Source organism: Siphateles boraxobius, unplaced genomic scaffold (assembly GCF_051911475.1).
Source record: "Siphateles boraxobius isolate OS27281-9 unplaced genomic scaffold, OSU_SipBor_1 41, whole genome shotgun sequence".
Lineage (NCBI taxonomy): Eukaryota > Metazoa > Chordata > Actinopteri > Cypriniformes > Leuciscidae > Siphateles > Siphateles boraxobius.
Window position 1 is genome coordinate 28,817,278 of NW_027509042.1, and position 6,746 is coordinate 28,824,023.

Genomic DNA, 6,746 nt, shown 5'->3' on the forward strand with positions numbered 1-6,746 from the left:
AAAATACCTAAAAACACCCTAGCAACACCATAGCAACCACCCAGCACACTCTAGCAACTGCCTAGCAACCACCCATAACACCCTAGCAACCACCCAAAATACCTTAAAACACCCTAGCAACATCATAGCAACCACCCAAAAAAGCCTAGAACACCCTAGCAACACCATAGCAACCACACAGAAAACCCTAGCAACTGCCTAGCAACCACCCAGAACACCCTGGCAACCACCCAAAATACCTTAAATCACCCTAGCAACACCATAACAACCACCCAAAAAAGCCTAGAACACCATAGCAACCACCCAGAACACCCTAGCAACTGCCTAGCAACCACCCAGAACACCCTAGCAACCACCCAAAAGGCGTTAGAACACCCTAGCAACACCATAGCAACCACCCAGAACACCCTGGCAACTGCCTAGCAACCACCAGGAACACCCTGGCAACCACCAAAATACCTTAAATCACCCTAGCAACACCATAGCAACCACCCAAAATATCCTAGAACATCCTAGCAACACCATAGCAACCACCCAGAACACCCTAGCAACCACCTAAAATACCTTAAAACACCCTAGCAACACCATAGCAACCACCCAGAACACCCTAGCAACTAATATAAACTTCAAACTACTTTAAAATTTAAACTAATTTAAACTTTAAACTAATTTAAACTATAAACTAATTTAAACTTCAAACTATTTCAAACTTCAAACTACTTTAAGCTTCAAACTAATTTAAACTTCTAACTACTTTTAACTTTAAACTAATTTAAACTTATTTAAACTTTAAACTAATTTAAACTATAAACTAATTTAAACTTCAAACTACTTTATACTTCTTCAAACTTTCTGGTCCAAACTTTCACAAGCCAACTTAAAGTTTGTCTCGACGAACTTTTTCTAGTTATTATTATTATTCTTCTGAGCGCAAAAATTTACAACTCTAACTCCTCCTAGAGCTTTAACTCCACATACTCCAAACTCGGCTCAGCCACTCAAACTGTTCTGACTCGGTGTGCTATATCTTTTCAGACTGATCGGACTTACGGTTTTCCTAAAAATGACGTTCAAAACCCCCAAAAAACACCCATTGACTTAACATTGCGGAATGTTCAGATTTTCAAACTCCTCAACTGCCAAAAATTCAAATCTAAACTCCTTGAAGCCCTAGACTGAATCAAACTGCCATTCTATATACTATATGAGCCATTGAGACTCATTTAAACTAATAAACTCATATATCTATGACACTTATCTATCTACACTTAAACTCTTAAACTCATAATAAATTAATAAACTCTAGACTTGAACTCTTAGACTCATTTAAACTTATAAACTCTAAACTCATAAACTCGTACACTTATAAACTCCTACACTTATAAACTCATAAATACATACACTTATGAACTCTTAAACTCATAAATTAACTCATAAACTCTGAACTCTTACTCATTTAAACTTATAAACTCTAAACTCATAAACTCGTACACTTATAAACTCATGAATTCATACACTTATGAACTCACGAATTCATACACTTATAAACTCAGAGCTCATAAACTCATACACTTATAAACTCATGAATTCATACACTTATGAACTCTTAAACTCATAAATTAATAGACTGAACTCTTACTCATTTAAACTTATAAACTCTAAACTCATAAACTTTGACACTTATGAACTCATGAATTCATACACTTATGAACTCATGAATTCATACACTTATGAACTCAGAGCTCATAAACTCGTACACTTATAAACTCATGAATTCATACACTTATGAACTCTTAAACTCATAAATTAATAAACTCTGAACTCTTACTCATTTAAACTTATAAACTCTAAACTCATAAACTTTGACACTTATGAACTCATGAAATCATACACTTATAAACTCATAAACTTATAAACTCATGAATTCATACACTTATGAACTTTCATGAATTCATACACTTATGAACTTTTAAACTCATAAATAGTTCACCATAGCAACCACCCAGAACACCCTAGCAACCACCCAAAAAACCTTGGAACACCCTAGCAACTGCCTAACAACCCCGCAGACACCCTAGCAACCACTCAAAATACCTTAAAAAAGCCTAGCAACACCATAGCAACCATCCAAAATACCATAGAATACCCTAGCAACATCATAGCAACCACCCAGAACACCCTAGCAACTGCCTAGCAACCACCCAAAATACCTTAAAACACCCTAGCAACACCATAGCAACCACCCAAAATACCCTAGAAACACCATAGCAACCACCCAGAACACCCTAGCAACTGCCTAGCAACCACCCATAACACCATAGCAACCACCCAAAATAGCCTAGAACAACCTAGCAACACCATAGCAACTACCCAGAACACCCTAGCAACTGCCTAGCAACCACCCAGAACACCCTAGCAACCACCCAAAATACCTTAAATCACCCTAGCAACACCATAGAAACCACCCAAAATACCCTAGCAACCACTAGAACACCCTAGCAACTGCCTAGCAACCACCCAGAACACCCTAGCAACCACCCAAAATACCCTAGAACACCTTAGCAACACCATAGCAACCACCCAGAACACCTTAGCAACCACCCAAAATACCTTAAAACATCCTAGCAACACCATAGCAACCACCCAAAAAAGCCTAGAACACCCTAGCAACACCATAGCAACCACCCAGAACACCCTAGCAACTGCCTAGCAACCACCCTGAACACCCTAGCAACCACCCTGAACACCCTGGCAACCACCCTGAACACCCTGGCAACCACCCAAAATACCTTAAATCACCCTAGCAACACCATAGCAACCACCCAAAATACCCTAGAACACCCTAGCAACACCATAGCAACCACCCAGAACACCCTAGCAACCACCCAAAATACCTTAAAACACCCTAGCAACACCATAGCAACCACCCAAAATACCTTACAACACCCTAGCAACACCATAGCTACCACCCAGAACACCCTAGCAACTGCCTCGCAACCACCCAGAACACCCTATCAACCACCCAGAACACCCTAGCAACTAATATAAACTTCAAACTACTTTAAAATTCAAACTAATTTAAACTTTAAACTTATTTAAAATTTAAACTAATTTAAACTATAAACTAATTTAAACTTCAAACTACTTTATACTTCTTCAAACTTTCTGGTCCAAACTTTCACAAGCCAACTTAAAGTTTGTCTCGACGAACTTTTTCTAGTTAAGTTGGCTTGTGAGAGCCAACTTACTGAAATCCTATTTAAACTTATTATTACTATTATTCTTTTTATTACCACTAAAATTTTTGACTCTAACTCCTCCTAGAGCTTTAACTCTACAAACTCCAAACTCGGCTCAGACACTCAGACTGTTCTGACTTAGTGTGCTATATCTTTTCTAACTGATCGGGCTTACGGTTTTCCTAAAAATGACGATCAAACTCGGAAAAAACTCCCATTGACTTAACATTGCGGAATGTTCAGATTTTCAAACTCCCCAACTGTCAAAAATTCAAATCTAAATACCTTGAAGCCCTAGACTGAATCAAACTGCCATTCTATATACTATGAGCCATTGAGACTCATTTAAACTAATAAACTCATATATCTATGACACTTATCTATCTACACTTAAACTCTTTAACTCATAATAAATTAATAAACTCTAAACTTGAACTCTTAGACTAATTTAAAATTATAAACTCTAAACTCATAAACTCATACACTTATAAACTCATACACTTATAAACTCATGAATTCAAACTCTTATGAACTCAAACTCATAAATTAATAAACTCTGAACTCTTACTCATTTAAACTTATAAACTCTAAACTCATAAACTCGTACACTTATAAACTCATGAATTCATACACTTATGAACTCAAACTGATAAATTAATAAACTCTGAACTCTTACTCATTTAAACTTATAAACTCTAAACTCATAAACTCGTACACATAAACTCATAAACTTATAAACTCATGAATTCATACACTTATGAATTTTCATAAATTCATTAAATTCATAAATAGTTCACCATAGCGACCACCCAGAACACCCTATCAACTGCCTAGCAACCACCCAAAATACCATACAACACCCAGAACACCCTAGCAACCAACAAAAATACCTTAAAAAACCCTAGCAACACCATAGCAACCACCCAAAATACCCTAGAACACCCTAGCAACTGCCTAGCAACCACCCAGAACACCCTAACAACCACCCAAAATACCTTAAAACACCCTAGCAACACCATAGCAACCACCCAAAATACCCTAGAACACCCTAGCAACTGCCTAGCAACCCCCAGAACACCCTAGCAACTGCCTAGCAACCACCCAGAACACCCTAGCAACCACCCAAAATACCTTAAATCACCCTAGCAACACCATAGCAACCACCCAAAATACCCTAGAACACCCTAGCAACACCCTAGCAACTACCAGAAAACCCTAGCAACTGCCTAGCAACCACCCAGAACACCCTAGCAACCACCCAAAATACCTTAAACATCCTAGCAACACCATAACAACCACATAAAAAACCTAGAACACCCTAGCAACACCCTAGCAACCACCAGAACACCCAAAATACCTTAAAACACCTTAGCAACACCATAGCAACCACACAAAATACCTTAGAACACCCTAGCAAAACCATAGCAACCACCCAAAATACCTTAAATCACCCTAGCAACACCATAGCAACCACCCAAAATACCCTAGAACACCCTAGCAACCACCCAGAACATCCTAGCAACCACCCAAAATACCTTAAAACACCCTAGCAACACCCTAGCAACCACCCAGGACACCCTAGCAACCACCCAAAATACCTTAGAACACCCTAGCAACACCATAGCAACCACCCACAATACCTTAGGACACCCTAGCAACACCATAGCAACCACCCAGAACGCCCTAGCAACAGCCTAGCAACCACCTAAAATACCCTAAAACACCCTAGCAACACTATAGCAACCACCCAAAATATCCTAGAACCACCTAGCAACACCATAGCAACCACCCAAAATACCTCAGAACACCCTAGAAACACTCTAGCAACCCCAGAACACCCTAGCAACTGCCTAGCACACCATTCTATATACTATATGAGCCATTGAGACTCATTTAAACTAATAAACTCATCTATGACACTCATCTCTCTATGTATCTATCTATCTATCTATCTATCTATCAATCTATCTATCTATCTACCCATTCTTTTTTTAAAATCTTTCTTTCTCTCTCTTTTTCTTTCTCTCTTTCTTTCATTCTTACTAATCTTTCTATCATCTAACTATTTCTATCTATCTATCATCTGACTATTTTATCTATCTATCTATCTATCTATCATCTGATTATTTTATCTATCTATCGATCTTTTTCTTTCTTTCTAACTAATCTATATTTTGTTCTTTTTTTCTAACTAATCCTTCTTTCTTTCTTACTAATCTTTCTTTCTTTCTAACTAATCTATCTTTCTTTCTATCTTTCTTTATTTTAACTAATCTATCTTTCTTTCTTTTCTAACTAATCTATCTTTCTTTCTTTCTTTCTTTTCTAACTAATCTATTTCTTTCTAACTAATCTTTCTTTCTTTCTTTCTTTCTTTCTTTCTTTCTAACTAATCTTTCTTTCTTTCTTTCTTTCTTTCTTTCTTTCTAACTAATCTTTCTTTCTAACTAATCTTTCTATCTTTCTTTCTTTCTTTGTTTCTAATCTTTCTTTCTAACTTTCTTTCTTTCTAACTAATCTTTCTTTCTTTCTCTTTCTTTCTAACTAATCTTTCTTTCTAACTAATCTTTATTTCTTTCTAATCTTTCTTTCTAACTTTCTTTCTTTCTTTCTAACTAATCTTTCTTTCTAACTAATCTTTCTTTCTTTCTTTTCTAACTAATCTATTTTTTTCTTACTAATCTTTCTTTCTAACTAATTTTCTTTCTTTCTTTCTAACTAATCTTTCTTTCTAACTAATCTTTCTATCTTTCTTTCTTTCTAATCTTTCTTTCTTACTTCCTTTCTTTCTTTCTAACTAATCTTTCTTTCTCTCTTTCTCTCTTTCTAATCTTTCTTTCTAACTAATCTTTCTTTCTTTCTTTTCTAACTAATCTATTTCTTTCTAACTAATCTTTCTTTCTAACTAATCTTTCTTTCTTTCTAATCTTTCTTTCTAACTTCCTTTCTTTCTTTCTTTTCTAACTAATCTATTTCTTTCTAACTAATCTTTCTTTTTCTAACTAATCTTTCTAACTAATCTTTCTATCTATCTTTCTCTCTTTCTTTCTAATCTTTCTTTCTTTCTTTCTAACTAATTTTACTTTCTATCTTTCTTTCTAACTAATCTTTCTTTCTAACTAATCTTTCTTTCTTTCTAACTAATCTTTCTATCTTTCTAACTAATCTTTCTATCTTTCTTTCTTTCTCTCTTTCTAATCTTTCTTTCTAACTAATCTTTCTTTCTTTCTTTCTTTTCTAACTAATCTATTTCTTTCTAACTAATCTTTCTTTCTTTCTTTCTAACTAATCTTTCTATCTTTCTTTCTTTCTAATCTTTCTTTCAATCTTTCTTTCTTTCTTTCTAACTAATCTTCCTTTCTAACTTTCTTTCATTCTAACTAATCTTTCTTTCTAACTAATATTTCTTTCTTTCTAACTAATCTTTCTCTCTTTCTTTCTTTCTCTCTTTCTTTCTAACTAATCTTTCTATCTATCTTTCTCTCTTTCTTTCTAACTAATCTTTCT

General features: G+C 35.3%; 1 long non-coding RNA gene across 1 annotated transcript; it reads right to left on the bottom strand.

The window, feature by feature from the left end:
• Positions 1–5,099: 5,099 nt before the first annotated feature.
• Positions 5,100–6,226, bottom strand: LOC143706818 (uncharacterized). The gene is made up of 3 exons (XR_013193032.1): positions 5,959–6,226; positions 5,220–5,769; positions 5,100–5,179 (listed from the first exon to the last, which is right to left on the bottom strand). It is a non-coding gene; the product is annotated as an uncharacterized LOC143706818 (long non-coding RNA).
• Positions 6,227–6,746: the final 520 nt, after the last annotated feature.